We start from the raw sequence: 19009 nt of genomic DNA on the forward strand, positions 1-19009 counted from the left end.
TTTTTAAACGACCATGTATAGTAAGGCGTTTTTTTTTTTTTTTTAACGACCATGTACAGTAAGGCATTTTTTTTTAAACGACCATGTATAGTAAGGCGTTTTTTTTTTTTAAACGACCATGTATAGTAAGGCGTTTTTCTTTTTTTTTTTAAACGACCATGTATAGTAAGGCGTTTTTTTTTTTTTTAACGACCATGTACAGTAAGGCATTTTTTTTTAAACGACCATGTATAGTAAGGCGTTTTTTTTTTTTAAACGACCATGTATAGTAAGGCGTTTTTTTTTTTTTTTTTTTAAACGACCATGTGTAGTAAGGCGTTTTTTTTTTTTTTTTTTAAACGACCATGTATAGTAAGGCGTTTTTTTTGCTCCTAAAAAAAACGACCATGTATAGTAAGGCATTTTTTTCTCCCCAAAAAAACGAGCATGTATAGTAAGGCATTTTTTTTCTCCCAAAAAAATGACCATGTATAGTAAGCCATTGTTTTTCCCCCAAAAAAACGACCATGTATAGTAAGGCATTTTTTTTTCCCAAAAAAAAAGACCATGTATAAGGCATTTTTTTTCTCCCAAAAAAACGACCATGTATAGTAAGGCATTTTTTTCTCCCCAAAAAAACGACCATGTATAGTAAGGCATTTTTTTTAAATGACCATGTATAGTAAGGCATTTTTTTAAACGACCATGTATAGTAAGGCGTTTTTTTTTTGTTTTTTTTAAACGACCATGTATAGTAAGGCATCTTTTTTTTTTTTTTTAAACAACCATGTATAGTAAGGCGTGTTTTTTTTTTTTTTTTTTTTAAAGGACCATGTTTAGTAAGGCATTTTTTTTAAACGACCATGTATAGTAAGGCATTTTTTTAAACGACCATGTATAGTAAGGCATTTTTTTAAACGACCATGTATAGTAAGGCATTTTTTTAAACGACCATGTATAGTAAGGCATTTTTTTAAACGACCATGTATAGTAAGGCGTTTTTTTTTTGTTTTTTTTTAAACGACCATGTATAGTAAGGCTTTTTTTTTTTTTTTTAAACGACCATGTATAATAAGGCTTTTTTTTTTAAACGACCATGTATAGTAAGGCATCTTTTTTTTTTTTTAAACAACCATGTATAGTAAGGCGTGTTTTTTTTTTTTTTTTAAACGACCATGTATAGTAAGGCGTTTTTTTTTTTTTAAACGACCATGTATAGTAAGGCGTTTTTTTTTGTTTTTTTTAAACGACCATGTATATTCAGGCGGTTTTTTTTTTTAAATGACCATGTATAGTAAGGCATCTTTTTTTTTTTTTTAAACAACCATGTATAGTAAGGCGTTTTTTTTTTTTTAAACGACCATGTATAGTAAGTCGTTTTTTTTTTGTTTTTTTTTAAACTACCATGTATAGTAAGGCGTGGTTTTTTTGTTTTTTTTTTTTTTTTAAAGGACCATGTTTAGTAAGGCATCTTTTTTTTTTAAACAACCATGTACAGTAAGGCGTTTTGTTTTTTGTTTTTTTTTGTTATTTTTTTTTTTTAAACGACCATGTATAGTAAGGCATCTTTGTATTTTTTTAAACGACCATGTATAGTAAGGCTTTTTTTTTTTTTTAACGACCATGTACAGTAAGGCGTTTTTTGTTTTGTTTTGTTTTTTGTTTAAACGACCATGTATAGTAAGGCATCATTTTATTTTTTAAACGACCATGTATAGTAAGGCGTTTTTTTTTTTAAACAACCATGTATAGTAAGGCGTTTTTTTTTGTTTTTTTTTTAACGACCATGTATAGTAAGGCATTTTTTTTAAACTACCATGTATAGTAAGGCGTGGTTTTGTTTTTTTTGTTTTTTTAAAGGACCATGTTTAGTAAGGCATCTTTTTATTTTTTAAACGACCATGTATAGTAAGGCGTTTTTTTTTTGTTTTTTGTTTTTTTTTAAACGACCATGTATAGTAAGGCGTTTTTTTTTTTTGAACGACCATGTATAGTAAGGCATTTTTTTAAAACTACCATGTATAGTAAGGCGTGGTTTTTTTTGTTGTTTTTTTTTAAAGGACCATGTTTAGTAAGGCGTTTTTTTGTTTTTTTTAAACGACCATGTATAGTAAGGCGTTTTTTTGTTTTTTTTAAACGACCATGTGTAGTAAGGCGTTTTTTTTTTTTTTTTTAAACGACCATGTATAGTAAGGCGTTTTTTGTTTTTTTTTAAACGACCATGTGTAGTAAGGCAGGTTTTTTTTTTTTATACGACCATGTATAGTAAGGCGTTTTTTTTTTTTTTTAACGACCATGTACAGTAAGGCATTTTTTTTTAAACGACCATGTATAGTAAGGCATCTTTTTTTTTTTTTTTTTTAAACAACCATGTATAGTTAGGCGTGTTTTTTTTTTAAACGACCATGTATATTAAGGCGTTTTTTTTTTTTTTTAACGACCATGTACAGTAAGGCATTTTTTTTAAACAACCATGTATAGTAAGGCGTTTTCTTTTCTTTTTTTTAAACGACCATGTGTAGTAAGGCATTTTTTTAAAACTACCATGTATAGTAAGGCGTGTTTTTTTTTTTTTTTTTTTTTTTAAAGGACCATGTTTAGTAAGACATCTTTTTTTTTTTTTTTAAACAACCATGTACAGTAAGGCGTTTTTTTTTTGTTTTTTGTTTTTTTTTTAAACGACCATGTATAGTAAGGCATCTTTTTATTTTTTAAACGACCATGTATAGTAAGGCGTTTTTTTTTTTTTAAACGACCATGTATAGTAAGGCGTTTTTTTTTTTTTTAAACGACCATGTATAGTAAGGCGTTTTTTTTTTTTTTTAAACGACCATGTGTAGTAAGGCGCTTTTTTTTTTTTTAAACGACTATGTATAGTAAGGCCTTTTTTTTTTTTTAAACGACCATGTATAGTAAGGCCTTTTTTTTTGTTTTTTTTAAACGACCATGTATAGTAAGGCTTTTTTTTTTTTTTAACGACCATGTACAGTAAGGCGTTTTTTGTTTTGTTTTGTTTTTTGTTTAAACGACCATGTATAGTAAGGCATCTTTTTATTTTTTAAACGACCATGTATAGTAAGGCGTTTTTTTTTTTTAAACAACCATGTATAGTAAGGCGGTTTTTTTGGTTTTTTTTTGAACGACCATGTATAGTAAGGCATTTTTTTAAAACTACCATGTATAGTAAGGCGTGGTTTTGTTTTTTTTGTTTTTTTAAAGGACCATGTTTAGTAAGGCATCTTTTTATTTTTTAAACGACCATGTATAGTAAGGCGTTTTTTTGTTTTTTGTTTTTTTGTTTTTTTAAAACGACCATGTATAGTAAGGCGGGTTTTTTTTTGAACGACCATGTATAGTAAGGCATTTTTTTAAAACTACCATGTATAGTAAGGCGTGTTTTTTTTTTTTTTTTTTTTTAAAGGACCATGTTTAGTAAGGCGTTTTGTTTTTTTTTAACGACCATGTACAGTAAGGCATTTTTTTTTAAACGACCATGTATAGTAAGGCGTTTTTTTTTTTTAAACGACCATGTATAGTAAGGCGTTTTTCTTTTTTTTTTTAAACGACCATGTATAGTAAGGCGTTTTTTTTTTTTTAACGACCATGTACAATAAGGCATTTTTTTTTAAACGACCATGTATAGTAAGGCGTTTTTTTTTTTTAAACGACCATGTATAGTAAGGCGTTTTTTTTTTTTTTTTTTAAACGACCATGTGTAGTAAGGCGTTTTTTTTTTTTTTTTTTAAACGACCATGTATAGTAAGGCGTTTTTTTTTTTTTTTTAAACGACCATGTATAGTAAGGCGTTTTTTTTTTTTTTAACGACCATGTACAGTAAGGCATTTTTTTTTAAACGACCATGTATAGTAAGGCGTTTTTTTTTTTTAAACGACCATGTATAGTAAGGCGTTTTTTTTTTTTTTAACGACCATGTACAGTAAGGCATTTTTTTTTTAAACGACCATGTATAGTAAGGCGTTTTTTTTTTTTTTAACGACCATGTACAGTAAGGCATTTTTTTTTAAACGACCATGTATAGTAAGGCGTTTTTTTTTTTTAAACGACCATGTATAGTAAGGCGTTTTTCTTTTTTTTTTTAAACGACCATGTATAGTAAGGCGTTTTTTTTTTTTTAACGACCATGTACAGTAAGGCATTTTTTTTTAAACGACCATGTATAGTAAGGCGTTTTTTTTTTTTAAACGACCATGTATAGTAAGGCGTTTTTTTTTTTTTTTTTTTAAACGACCATGTGTAGTAAGGCGTTTTTTTTTTTTTTTTTTAAACGACCATGTATAGTAAGGCGTTTTTTTTTTTTTTAACGACCATGTACAGTAAGGCATTTTTTTTTAAACGACCATGTATAGTAAGGCATCTTTTTTTTTTTTTTTTAAACAACCATGTATAGTTAGGCGTGTTTTTTTTTTTAAACGACCATGTATAGTAAGGCGTTTTCTTTTTTTTTTTTTAAACGACCATGTGTAGTAAGGCATTTTTTTTAAAACTACCATGTATAGTAAGGCGTGTTTTTTTTTTTTTTTTTTAAAGGACCATGTTTAGTAAGACATCTTTTTTTTTTTTTAAACAACCATGTACAGTAAGGCGTTTTTTTTTGTTTTTTTTTTTTGTTTTTTTAAACGACCATGTATAGTAAGGCATCTTTTTATTTTTTAAACGACCATGTATAGTAAGGCGTTTTTTTTTTTTTAAACGACCATGTATAGTAAGGCGTTTTTTTTTTTTTTTAAACGACCATGTATAGTAAGGCGTTTTTTTTCTCCCAAAAAAACGACCATGTATAGTAAGGCTTTTTTTTTTTTCTCCCAAAAAAACGACCATGTATACTAAGTCATTTTTTTCTCCCTAAAAAACGACCATGTATAGTAATGCATTTTTTTTCTCCCAAAAAAACGACCATGTATAGTAAGGCATTTTTTTCTCCCTAAAAAACGACCATGTATAGTAAGGCGTTTTTTTTGCCCCTAAAAAAACGAGCATGTATAGTAAGGCGTTTTTTTTTGCTCCTAAAAAAAACGACCATGTAGAGTAAGGCATTTTTTTCTCCCCAAAAAAACGAGCATGTATAGTAAGGCATTTTTTTTCTCCCCAAAAAATGACCATGTATAGTAAGCCATTGTTTTTCTCCCAAAAAAACGACCATGTATAGTAAGGCATTTTTTTTTCCCCAAAAAAAAGACCATGTATAAGGCATTTTTTTTCTCCCCAAAAAAACGACCATGTATAGTAAGGCATTGTTTTCTCCCCCAAAAAACGACCATGTATAGTAAGGCATTTTTTTTAAACGACCATGTATAGTAAGGCATTTTTTTAAACGACCATGTATAGTAAGGCGTTTTTTTTGGTTTTTTTTTAAACGACCATGTATAGTAAGGCGTTTTTTTTTTTTTAAACGACCATGTATAATAAGGCATTTTTTTTTAAACGACCATGTATAGTAAGGCGTGTTTTTTTTTTTTTTTTTTTTTTTTAAAGGACCATGTTTAGTAAGGCATTTTTTTTAAACGACCATGTATAGTAAGGCATTTTTTTAAACGACCATGTATAGTAAGGCGTTTTTTTTTTGTTTTTTTTAAACGACCATGTATAGTAAGGCGTTTTTTTTTTTTTTAAACGACCATGTATAATAAGGCTTTTTTTTTTAAACGACCATGTATAGTAAGGCATCTTTTTTTTTTTTTTTAAACAACCATGTATAGTAAGGCGTGTTTCTTTTTTTTTTTTAAACGACCATGTATAGTAAGGCGTTTTTTGTTTTTTTTTAAACGACTATGTATAGTAAGGCCTTTTTTTTTTTAAACGACCATGTATAGTAAGGCGTTTTTTTTTGTTTTTTTTAAACGACCATGTATAGTCAGGCGTTTTTTTTTTTAAACGACCATGTATAGTAAGGCATTTTTTTTTAAACGACCATGTATAGTAAGGCGTGTTTTTTTTTGTTTTTGTTTTTTTAAAGGACCATGTTTAGTAAGGCATTTTTTTTAAACGACCATGTATAGTAAGGCATTTTTTTAAACGACCATGTATAGTAAGGTGTTTTTTTTTTTTTTTTTTTAAACGACCATGTATAGTAAGGCGTTTTTTTTTTTTTTTTAAACGACCATGTATAATAAGGCTTTTTTTTTTAAACGACCATGTATAGTAAGGCATCTTTTTTTTTTTTTTAAACAACCATGTATAGTAAGGCGTGTTTCTTTTTTTTTTTTTAAACGACCATGTATAGTAAGGCGTTTTTTTTTTTTTTTTAAACGACTATGTATAGTAAGGCCTTTTTTTTTTTAAACGACCATGTATAGTAAGGCGTTTTTTTGTTTTTTTTTTAAACGACCATGTATAGTCAGGCGTTTTTTTTTTTAAACGACCATGTATAGTAAGGCATTTTTTTCTCCCAAAAAAAACGACCATGTATAGTAAGGCATTTTTTTTCTCCCAAAAAAAACGACCATGTATAGTAAGGCATTTTTTTCTCTCCCAAAAAAACACCCATGTATAGTAAGGCATTTTTTTCTCCCAAAAAAACGACCATGTATAGTAAGGCATTTTTTTCTCCCAAAAAAACGACCATGTATAGTAAGGCATTTTTTTTCTCCCAAAAAAACGACCATGTATAGTAAGGCATTTTTTTCTCTCCCAAAAAAACACCCATGTATAGTAAGGCTTTTTTTTTCTCCTAAAAAAAATGACCATGTATAGTAAGGCATTTTTTTTCTCCCCAAAAAACGACCATGTATAGTAAGGCATTTTTTTTCTCCCAAAAAAACGACCATGTATAGTAAGGCTTTTTTTTTTTTCTCCCAAAAAAAACGACCATGTATACTAAGGCATTTTTTTCTCCCAAAAAAACGACCATGTATAGTAAGGCATTTTTTTCTCCCTAAAAAACGACCATGTATAGTAAGGCGTTTTTTTTGCCCCTAAAAAAACGAGCATGTATAGTAAGGCGTTTTTTTTGCTCCTAAAAAAAACGACCATGTATAGTAAGGCATTTTTTTCTCCCCAAAAAAACGAGCATGTATAGTAAGGCATTTTTTTTCTCCCAAAAAAATGACCATGTATAGTAAGCCATTGTTTTTCTCCCCAAAAAAACGACCATGTATAGTAAGGCATTTTTTTTTCCCCAAAAAAAAGACCATGTATAAGGCATTTTTTTTCTCCCAAAAAAAACGACCATGTATAGTAAGGCATTTTTTTCTCCCCAAAAAAACGACCATGTATAGTAAGGCATTTTTTTTAAATGACCATGTATAGTAAGGCATTTTTTTAAACGACCATATATAGTAAGGCGTTTTTTTTTGTTTTTTTTAAACGACCATGTATAGTAAGGCATCTTTTTTTTTTTTTTAAACAACCATGTATAGTAAGGCGTGTTTTTTTTTGTTTTTGTTTTTTTAAAGGACCATGTTTAGTAAGCCATTTTTTTAAACGACCATGTATAGTAAGGCATTTTTTTAAACGACCATGTATAGTAAGGCATTTTTTTAAACGACCATGTATAGTAAGGCATTTTTTTAAACGACCATGTATAGTAAGGCGTTTTTTTTTGTTTGTTTTTTAAACGACCATGTATAGTAAGGCTTTTTTTTTTTTTTTAAACGACCATGTATAATAAGGCTTTTTTTTTTAAACGACCATGTATAGTAAGGCATCTTTTTTTTTTTTTAAACAACCATGTATAGTAAGGCGTGTTTTTTTTTTTTAAACGACTATGTATAGTAAGGCCTTTTTTTTTTTTAAACGACCATGTATAGTAAGGCGTTTTTTTTTGTTTTTTTTTAACGACCATGTATATTCAGGCGTTTTTTTTTTTAAAACGACCATGTATAGTAAGGCATCTTTTTTTTTTTTTTTAAACAACCATGTATAGTAAGGCGTTTTTTTTTTTTTAAACGACCATGTATAGTAAGTCGTTTTTTTTTTGTTTTTTTTTAAACTACCATGTATAGTAAGGCGTGGTTTTTTTTTGTTTTTGTTTTTTTAAAGGACCATGTTTAGTAAGGCATCTTTTTTTTTTAAACAACCATGTAAAGTAAGGCGTTTTGTTTTTTGTTTTTTTTTGTTGTTTTTTTTTTTTTTAAACGACCATGTATAGTAAGGCATCTTTGTATTTTTTTAAACGACCATGTATAGTAAGGCTTTTTTTTTTTTTTTAACGACCATGTACGGTAAGGCGTTTTTTGTTTTGTTTTGTTTTTTGTTTAAACGACCATGTATAGTAAGGCATCATTTTATTTTTTAAACGACCATGTATAGTAAGGCGTTTTTTTTTTTTTTAAACGACCATGTATAGTAAGGCGTTTTTTTTTTTTTTTAAACGACCATGTATAGTAAGGCGTTTTTTTTCTCCCAAAAAAACGACCATGTATAGTAAGGCTTTTTTTTTTAAACGACCATGTATAGTAAGGCATCTTTTTTTTTTTTAACAACCATGTATAGTAAGGCGTGTTTCTTTTTTTTTTTTTAAACGACCATGTATAGTAAGGCCTTTTTTTTTGTTTTGTTTTTTGTTTAAACGACCATGTATAGTAAGGCATCTTTTTTTTTTTTTTTTAAACAACCATGTATAGTTAGGCATGTTTTTTTTTTTTAAACGACCATGTATAGTAAGGCGTTTTTTTTTTTTTTTAACGACCATGTACAGTAAGGCATTTTTTTTAAACAACCATGTATAGTAAGGCGTTTTCTTTTTTTTTTTTAAACGACCATGTGTAGTAAGGCATTTTTTTAAAACTACCATGTATAGTAAGGCGTGTTTTTTTTTTGTTTGTTTTTTTTAAACGACCATGTATAGTAAGGCATTTTTTTCTCTCCCAAAAAAACACCCATGTATAGTAAGGCTTTTTTTTTCTCCTAAAAAAACGACCATGTATAGTAAGGCATTTTTTTTCTCCCCAAAAAACGACCATGTATAGTAAGGCATTTTTTTTCTCCCAAAAAAACGACCATGTATAGTAAGGCTTTTTTTTTTTTCTCCCAAAAAAACGACCATGTATACTAAGGCATTTTTTTCTCCCAAAAAAACGACAATGTATAGTAAGGCATTTTTTTCTCCCTAAAAAACGACCATGTATAGTAAGGCGTTTTTTTTGCCCCTAAAAAAACGAACATGTATAGTAAGGCGTTTTTTTTGCTCCTAAAAAAAACGACCATGTATAGTAAGGCATTTTTTTCTCCCCAAAAAAACGAGCATGTATAGTAAGGCATTTTTTTTCTCCCAAAAAAATGACCATGTATAGTAAGCCATTGTTTTTCCCCCAAAAAAACGACCATGTATAGTAAGGCATTTTTTTTTCCCCAAAAAAAAGACCATGTATAAGGCATTTTTTTTCTCCCAAAAAAACGACCATGTATAGTAAGGCATTTTTTTCTCCCCAAAAAAACGACCATGTATAGTAAGGCATTTTTTTAAATGACCATGTATAGTAAGGCATTTTTTTAAACGACCATGTATAGTAAGGCGTTTTTTTTTTGTTTTTTTTAAACGACCATGTATAGTAAGGCATCTTTTTTTTTTTTTTAAACAACCATGTATAGTAAGGCGTGTTTTTTTTTTTTTTTTTTTTAAAGGACCATGTTTAGTAAGGCATTTTTTTTAAACGACCATGTATAGTAAGGCATTTTTTTAAACGACCATGTATAGTAAGGCATTTTTTTAAACGACCATGTATAGTAAGGCATTTTTTTAAACGACCATGTATAGTAAGGCGTTTTTTTTTTGTTTTTTTTTAAACGACCATGTATAGTAAGGCTTTTTTTTTTTTTTTTAAACGACCATGTATAATAAGGCTTTTTTTTTTAAACGACCATGTATAGTAAGGCATCTTTTTTTTTTTTAAACAACCATGTATAGTAAGGCGTTTTTTTTTTTTTAAACGACCATGTATAATAAGGCTTTTTTTTTAAACGACCATGTATAGTAAGGCATCTTTTTTTTTTTTAAACAACCATGTATAGTAAGGCGTTTTTTTTTTTAAAACGACCATGTATAGTAAGGCATCTTTTTTTTTTTTTTAAACAACCATGTATAGTAAGGCGTTTTTTTTTTTTTAAACGACCATGTATAGTAAGTCGTTTTTTTTTTGTTTTTTTTTAAACTACCATGTATAGTAAGGCGTGTTTTTTTTTTGTTTTTGTTTTTTTAAAGGACCATGTTTAGTAAGGCATCTTTTTTTTTTAAACAACCATGTAAAGTAAGGCGTTTTGTTTTTTGTTTTTTTTTGTTGTTTTTTTTTTTTTTAAACGACCATGTATAGTAAGGCATCTTTGTATTTTTTTAAACGACCATGTATAGTAAGGCTTTTTTTTTTTTTTAACGACCATGTACGGTAAGGCGTTTTTTGTTTTGTTTTGTTTTTTGTTTAAACGACCATGTATAGTAAGGCATCATTTTATTTTTTAAACGACCATGTATAGTAAGGCGTTTTTTTTTTTTTTAAACGACCATGTATAGTAAGGCGTTTTTTTTTTTTTTTAAACGACCATGTATAGTAAGGCGTTTTTTTTCTCCCAAAAAAACGACCATGTATAGTAAGGCTTTTTTTTTTAAACGACCATGTATAGTAAGGCATCTTTTTTTTTTTTAACAACCATGTATAGTAAGGCGTGTTTCTTTTTTTTTTTTTAAACGACCATGTATAGTAAGGCCTTTTTTTTTGTTTTGTTTTTTGTTTAAACGACCATGTATAGTAAGGCATCTTTTTTTTTTTTTTTTAAACAACCATGTATAGTTAGGCATGTTTTTTTTTTTAAACGACCATGTATAGTAAGGCGTTTTTTTTTTTTTTTAACGACCATGTACAGTAAGGCATTTTTTTTAAACAACCATGTATAGTAAGGCGTTTTCTTTTTTTTTTTTAAACGACCATGTGTAGTAAGGCATTTTTTTAAAACTACCATGTATAGTAAGGCGTGTTTTTTTTTTGTTTGTTTTTTTTAAACGACCATGTATAGTAAGGCATTTTTTTCTCTCCCAAAAAAACACCCATGTATAGTAAGGCTTTTTTTTTCTCCTAAAAAAACGACCATGTATAGTAAGGCATTTTTTTTCTCCCCAAAAAACGACCATGTATAGTAAGGCATTTTTTTTCTCCCAAAAAAACGACCATGTATAGTAAGGCTTTTTTTTTTTTCTCCCAAAAAAACGACCATGTATACTAAGGCATTTTTTTCTCCCAAAAAAACGACCATGTATAGTAAGGCATTTTTTTCTCCCTAAAAAACGACCATGTATAGTAAGGCGTTTTTTTTGCCCCTAAAAAAACGAGCATGTATAGTAAGGCGTTTTTTTTGCTCCTAAAAAAAACGACCATGTATAGTAAGGCATTTTTTTCTCCCCAAAAAAACGAGCATGTATAGTAAGGCATTTTTTTTCTCCCAAAAAAATGACCATGTATAGTAAGCCATTGTTTTTCCCCCAAAAAAACGACCATGTATAGTAAGGCATTTTTTTTTCCCCAAAAAAAAGACCATGTATAAGGCATTTTTTTTCTCCCAAAAAAACGACCATGTATAGTAAGGCATTTTTTTCTCCCCAAAAAAACGACCATGTATAGTAAGGCATTTTTTTTAAATGACCATGTATAGTAAGGCATTTTTTTAAACGACCATGTATAGTAAGGCGTTTTTTTTTTGTTTTTTTTAAACGACCATGTATAGTAAGGCATCTTTTTTTTTTTTTTAAACAACCATGTATAGTAAGGCGTGTTTTTTTTTTTTTTTTTTTTTAAAGGACCATGTTTAGTAAGGCATTTTTTTTAAACGACCATGTATAGTAAGGCATTTTTTTAAACGACCATGTATAGTAAGGCATTTTTTTAAACGACCATGTATAGTAAGGCATTTTTTTAAACGACCATGTATAGTAAGGCGTTTTTTTTTTGTTTTTTTTTTAAACGACCATGTATAGTAAGGCTTTTTTTTTTTTTTTTAAACGACCATGTATAATAAGGCTTTTTTTTTTAAACGACCATGTATAGTAAGGCATCTTTTTTTTTTTTAAACAACCATGTATAGTAAGGCGTTTTTTTTTTTTTAAACGACTATGTATAGTAAGGCCTTTTTTTTTTTTAAACGACCATGTATAGTAAGGCGTTTTTTTTTTGTTTTTTTTAAACGACCATGTATATTCAGGCGTTTTTTTTTTTTAAAACGACCATGTATAGTAAGGCATCTTTTTTTTTTTTTTTTAACAACCATGTATAGTAAGGCGTTTTTTGTTTTTTAAACGACCATGTATAGTAAGTCGTTTTTTTTTTTTTTTTTTTTAAACTACCATGTATAGTAAGGCGTGGTTTTTTTTTTTTTTTTTTTTTTTAAAGGACCATGTCTAGTAAGGCATCTTTTTTTTTTAAACAACCATGTACAGTAAGGCGTTTTGTTTTTTTTTGTTTTTTGTTGTTTTTTTTTTTTAAACGACCATGTATAGTAAGGCATCTTTGTATTTTTTTAAACGACCATGTATAGTAAGGCTTTTTTTTTTTTTAACGACCATGTACAGTAAGGCGTTTTTTGTTTTGTTTTGTTTTTTGTTTAAACGACCATGTATAGTAAGGCATCATTTTATTTTTTAAACGACCATGTATAGTAAGGCGTTTTTTTTTTTTAAACAACCATGTATAGTAAGGCGTTTTTTTTTGTACGACCATGTATAGTAAGGCATTTTTTATAAACTACCATGTATAGTAAGGCGTGGTTTTGTTTTTTTTGTTTTTTTAAAGGACCATGTTTAGTAAGGCATCTTTTTATTTTTTAAACGACCATGTATAGTAAGGCGTTTTTTTTTTTTTTTTTGTTTTTTTTTTAAACGACCATGTATAGTAAGGCGTTTTTTTTTTTTGAACGACCATGTATAGTAAGGCATTTTTTTAAAACTACCATGTATAGTAAGGCGTGGTTTTTTTTGTTGTTTTTTTTTAAAGGACCATGTTTAGTAAGGCATCTTTTTATTTTTTAAACGACCATGTATAGTAAGGCGTTTTTTTTTTTTTTTTAAACGACCATGTGTAGTAAGGCGTTTTTTTTTTTTGTTTTTTTTTTGTTTTTTTAAACGACCATGTGTAGTAAGGCAGGTTTTTTTTTTAAACGACCATGTATAGTAAGGCGTTTTTTTTTTTTTTTTAACGACCATGTACAGTAAGGCATTTTCTTTTAAACGACCATGTATAGTAAGGCATCTTTTTTGTTTGTTTTTTAAACAACCATGTATAGTTAGGCGTGTTTTTTTTTTAAACGACCATGTATAGTAAGGCGTTTTTTTTTTTTTTAACGACCATGTACAGTAAGGCATTTTTTTTAAACAACCATGTATAGTAAGGCGTTTTCTTTTTTTTTTTTTAAACGACCATGTGTAGTAAGGCATTTTTTTAAAACTACCATGTATAGTAAGGCGTGTTTTTTTTTTTTTTTTTTTTTAAAGGACCATGTTTAGTAAGACATCTTTTTTTTTTTTTTAAACAACCATGTACAGTAAGGCGTTTTTTTTTTTTTTTTTTTTTTTTTTTTTTTTTTTTTTTGTTTTTTAAACGACCATGTATAGTAAGGCATCTTTTTATTTTTTTAAACGACCATGTATAGTAAGGTTTTTTTTTTTTTTTAACGACCATGTACAGTAAGGCGTTTTTTGTTTTGTTTTGTTTTTTTTTAAAGGACCATGTTTAGTAAGGCATCTTTTTATTTTTTAAACGACCATGTATAGTAAGGCGTTTTTTTTGTTTTTTTTTTAAACGACCATGTGTAGTAAGGCGTTTTTTTTTTTTTTTTTAAACGACCATGTATAGTAAGGCGTTTTTTTTTTTTTTTTAAACGACCATGTATAGTAAGGCATCTTTTTTTTTTTTTTTTTTAAACAACCATGTATAGTTAGGCGTGTTTTTTTTTTTAAACGACCATGTATAGTAAGGCGTTTTCTTTTTTTTTTTTTTAAACGACCATGTGTAGTAAGGCATTTTTTTAAAACTACCATGTATAGTAAGGCGTGTTTTTTTTTTTTTTTTTTTTTTTTTAAAGGACCATGTTTAGTAAGACATCTTTTTTTTTTTTAAACAACCATGTACAGTAAGGCGTTTTTTTTTTTTTTTTTTTTTTTTTTTAAACGACCATGTATAGTAAGGCATCTTTTTATTTTTTTAAACGACCATGTATAGTAAGGCTTTTTTTTTTTTTAACGACCATGTACAGTAAGGCGTTTTTTGTTTTGTTTTGTTTTTTGTTTAAACGACCATGTATAGTAAGGCATCTTTTTATTTTTTAAACGACCATGTATAGTAAGGCGTTTTTTTTTTTTTTAAACGACCATGTATAGTAAGGCGTTTTTTTTTTTTTTTTAAACGACCATGTATAGTAAGGCGTTTTTTTTCTCCCAAAAAAACGACCATGTATAGTAAGGCTTTTTTTTTTTTCTCCCAAAAAAACGACCATGTATACTAAGGCATTTTTTTCTCCCTAAAAAACGACCATGTATAGTAATGCATTTTTTTTCTCCCAAAAAAACGACCATGTATAGTAAGGCATTTTTTTCTCCCTAAAAAACGACCATGTATAGTAAGGCGTTTTTTTTGCCCCTAAAAAAACGAGCATGTATAGTAAGGCGTTTTTTTTGCTCCTAAAAAAAACGACCATGTAGAGTAAGGCATTTTTTTCTCCCCAAAAAAACGAGCATGTATAGTAAGGCATTTTTTTTCTCCCAAAAAAATTACCATGTATAGTAAGCCATTGTTTTTCTCCCAAAAAAACGACCATGTATAGTAAGGCATTTTTTTTTCCCCAAAAAAAAGACCATGTATAAGGCATTTTTTTTCTCCCCAAAAAAACGACCATGTATAGTAAGGCATTGTTTTCTCCCCCAAAAAACGACCATGTATAGTAAGGCATTTTTTTTAAACGACCATGTATAGTAAGGCATTTTTTTTAAACGACCATGTATAGTAAGGCGTTTTTTTTGGTTTTTTTTTAAACGACCATGTATAGTAAGGCGTTTTTTTTTTTTTAAACGACCATGTATAATAAGGCATTTTTTTTTAAACGACCATGTATAGTAAGGCGTGTTTTTTTTTGTTTTTGTTTTTTTAAAGGACCATGTTTAGTAAGGCATTTTTTTTAAACGACCATGTATAGTAAGGCATTTTTTTAAACGACCATGTATAGTAAGGCGTTTTTTTTTTGTTTTTTTTAAACGACCATGTATAGTAAGGCGTTTTTGTTTTTTTTTAAACGACCATGTATAATAAGGCTTTTTTTTTTAAACGACCATGTATAGTAAGGCATCTTTTTTTTTTTTTTTAAACAACCATGTATAGTAAGGCGTGTTTCTTTTTTTTTTTTAAACGACCATGTATAGTAAGGCGTTTTTTTTTTTTTTAAACGACTATGTATAGTAAGGCCTTTTTTTTTTTTTTAACGACCATGTATAGTAAGGCGTTTTTTTTGTTTTTTTTTAAACGACCATGTATAGTCAGGCGTTTTTTTTTTTAAACGACCATGTATAGTAAGGCATTTTTTTCTCCCAAAAAAAACGACCATGTATAGTAAGGCATTTTTTTTCTCCCAAAAAAACGACCATGTATAGTAAGGCATTTTTTTCTCTCCCAAAAAAACACCCATGTATAGTAAGGCATTTTTTTCTCCCAAAAAAACGACCATGTATAGTAAGGCATTTTTTTCTCCCAAAAAAACGACCATGTATAGTAAGGCATTTTTTTTCTCCCAAAAAAACGACCATGTATAGTAAGGCATTTTTTTCTCTCCCAAAAAAACACCCATGTATAGTAAGGCTTTTTTTTTCTCCTAAAAAAATGACCATGTATAGTAAGGCATTTTTTTTCTCCCCAAAAAACGACCATGTATAGTAAGGCATTTTTTTTCTCCCAAAAAAACGACCATGTATAGTAAGGCTTTTTTTTTTTTCTCCCAAAAAAACGACCATGTATACTAAGGCATTTTTTTTCTCCCAAAAAAATGACCATGTATAGTAAGCCATTGTTTTTCTCCCAAAAAAAACGACCATGTATAGTAAGGCATTTTTTTTTCCCAAAAAAAAAAGACCATGTATAAGGCATTTTTTTTCTCCCAAAAAAAACGACCATGTATAGTAAGGCATTTTTTTCTCCCCAAAAAAACGACCATGTATAGTAAGGCATTTTTTTTAAATGACCATGTATAGTAAGGCATTTTTTTAAACGACCATATATAGTAAGGCGTTTTTTTTTTTGTTTTTTTTAAACGACCATGTATAGTAAGGCATCTTTTTTTTTTTTTAAACAACCATGTATAGTAAGGCGTGTTTTTTTTTGTTTTTGTTTTTTTAAAGGACCATGTTTAGTAAGGCATTTTTTTTAAACGACCATGTATAGTAAGGCATTTTTTTAAACGACCATGTATAGTAAGGCATTTTTTTAAACGACCATGTATAGTAAGGCATTTTTTTAAACGACCATGTATAGTAAGGCGTTTTTTTTTGTTTTTTTTTAAACGACCATGTATAGTAAGGCTTTTTTTTTTTTTTTTAAACGACCATGTATAATAAAGCTTTTTTTTTAAACGACCATGTATAGTAAGGCATCTTTTTTTTTTTTTTAAACAACCATGTATAGTAAGGCGTGTTTTTTTTTTTTTTTTAAACGACCATGTATAGTAAGGCGTTTTTTTTTTTTTTAAACGACTATGTATAGTAAGGCCTTTTTTTTTTTTAAACGACCATGTATATTCAGGCGTTTTTTTTTTAAAACGACCATGTATAGTAAGGCATCTTTTTTTTTTTTTTTTAAACAACCATGTATAGTAAGGCGTTTTTTTTTTTAAACGACCATGTATAGTAAGTCGTTTTTTTTTTGTTTTTTTTTAAACTACCATGTATAGTAAGGCGTGGTTTTTTTTTTTGTTTTTTTTTTTAAAGGACCATGTTTAGTAAGGCATCTTTTTTTTTTTAAACAACCATGTACAGTAAGGCGTTTTGTTTTTTTTTGTTGTTTTTTTTTTTTAAACGACCATGTATAGTAAGGCATCTTTGTATTTTTTTAAACGACCATGTATAGTAAGGATTTTTTTTTTTTTAACGACCATGTACAGTAAGGCGTTTTTTGTTTTGTTTTGTTTTTTGTTTAAACGACCATGTATAGTAAGGCATCATTTTATTTTTTAAACGACCATGTATAGTAAGGCGTTTTTTTTTTTTTTAAACGACCATGTATAGTAAGGCGTTTTTTTTTTTTTTTAAACGACCATGTATAGTAAGGCGTTTTTTTTCTCCCAAAAAAACGACCATGTATAGTAAGGCTTTTTTTTTTAAACGACCATGTATAGTAAGGCATCTTTTTTTTTTTTTTTAAACAACCATGTATAGTAAGGCGTGTTTCTTTTTTTTTTTTAAACGACCATGTATAGTAAGGCGTTTTTTTTTTTTTTTAACGACTATGTATAGTAAGGCCTTTTTTTTTTTTTTTTAAACGACCATGTATAGTAAGGCGTTTTTTTTTTTTTTTTTTAAACGACCATGTATAGTCAGGCGTTTTTTTTTTTAAACGACCATGTATAGTAAGGCATTTTTTTCTCCCAAAAAAAACGACCATGTATAGTAAGGCATTTTTTTTCTCCCAAAAAAACGACCATGTATAGTAAGGCATTTTTTTCTCTCCCAAAAAAACACCCATGTATAGTAAGGCATTTTTTTCTCCCAAAAAAACGACCATGTATAGTAAGGCATTTTTTTCTCCCAAAAAAACGACCATGTATAGTAAGGCATTTTTTTCTCTCCCAAAAAAACACCCATGTATAGTAAGGCTTTTTTTTTTCTCCTAAAAAAATGACCATGTATAGTAAGGCATTTTTTTTCTCCCCAAAAAACGACCATGTATAGTAAGGCATTTTTTTTCTCCCAAAAAAACGACCATGTATAGTAAGGCTTTTTTTTTTTCTCCCAAAAAAACGACCATGTATACTAAGGCATTTTTTTCTCCCAAAAAAACGACCATGTATAGTAAGGCATTTTTTTCTCCCTAAAAAACGACCATGTATAGTAAGGCGTTTTTTTTTGCTCCTAAAAAAAACGACCATGTATAGTAAGGCATTTTTTTCTCCCCAAAAAAACGAGCATGTATAGTAAGGCATTTTTTTTCTCCCAAAAAAATGACCATGTATAGTAAGCCATTGTTTTTCTCCCAAAAAAAACGACCATGTATAGTAAGGCATTTTTTTTTCCCCAAAAAAAAGACCATGTATAAGGCATTTTTTTTCTCCCAAAAAAAACGACCATGTATAGTAAGGCATTTTTTTCTCCCCAAAAAAACGACCATGTATAGTAAGGCATTTTTTTTTCCCCAAAAAAAAGACCATGTATAAGGCATTTTTTTTCTCCCAAAAAAAATGACCATGTATAGTAAGGCGTTTTTTTTTTTGAACGACCATGTATAGTAAGGCATTTTTTAAAAACTACCATGTATAGTAAGGCGTGTTTTTTTTTTTGTTTTTTTTTTTAAAGGACCATGTTTAGTAAGGCATCTTTTTATTTTTTAAACGACCATGTATAGTAAGGCGTTTTTTTTTTTTTTTTAAACGACCATGTGTAGTAAGGCGTTTTTTTTTTTTTTTTTTTTTTAAACGACCATGTAGTAAGGCGTTTTTTTTTTTTTTTTTAAACGACCATGTGTAGTAAGGCAGGTTTTTTTTTAAACGACCATGTATAGTAAGGCGTTTTTTTTTTTTTTTAACGACCATGTACAGTAAGGCATTTTTTTTTAAACGACCATGTATAGTAAGGCATCTTTTTTTTTTTTTTTTAAACAACCATGTATAGTTAGGCGTGTTTTTTTTTTTTAAACGACCATGTATAGTAAGGCGTTTTTTTTTTTTTTAACGACCATGTACAGTAAGGCATTTTTTTTAAACAACCATGTATAGTAAGGCGTTTTCTTTTTTTTTTTTTAAACGACCATGTGTAGTAAGGCATTTTTTTAAAACTACCATGTATAGTAAGGCGTGTTTTTTTTTTTTTTTTTTTTTTTAAAGGACCATGTTTAGTAAGACA

The sequence above is a fragment of the Festucalex cinctus genome, chromosome 21 (genome assembly GCF_051991245.1).
Source record: "Festucalex cinctus isolate MCC-2025b chromosome 21, RoL_Fcin_1.0, whole genome shotgun sequence".
Classification (NCBI taxonomy): Eukaryota; Metazoa; Chordata; class Actinopteri; order Syngnathiformes; family Syngnathidae; genus Festucalex; species Festucalex cinctus.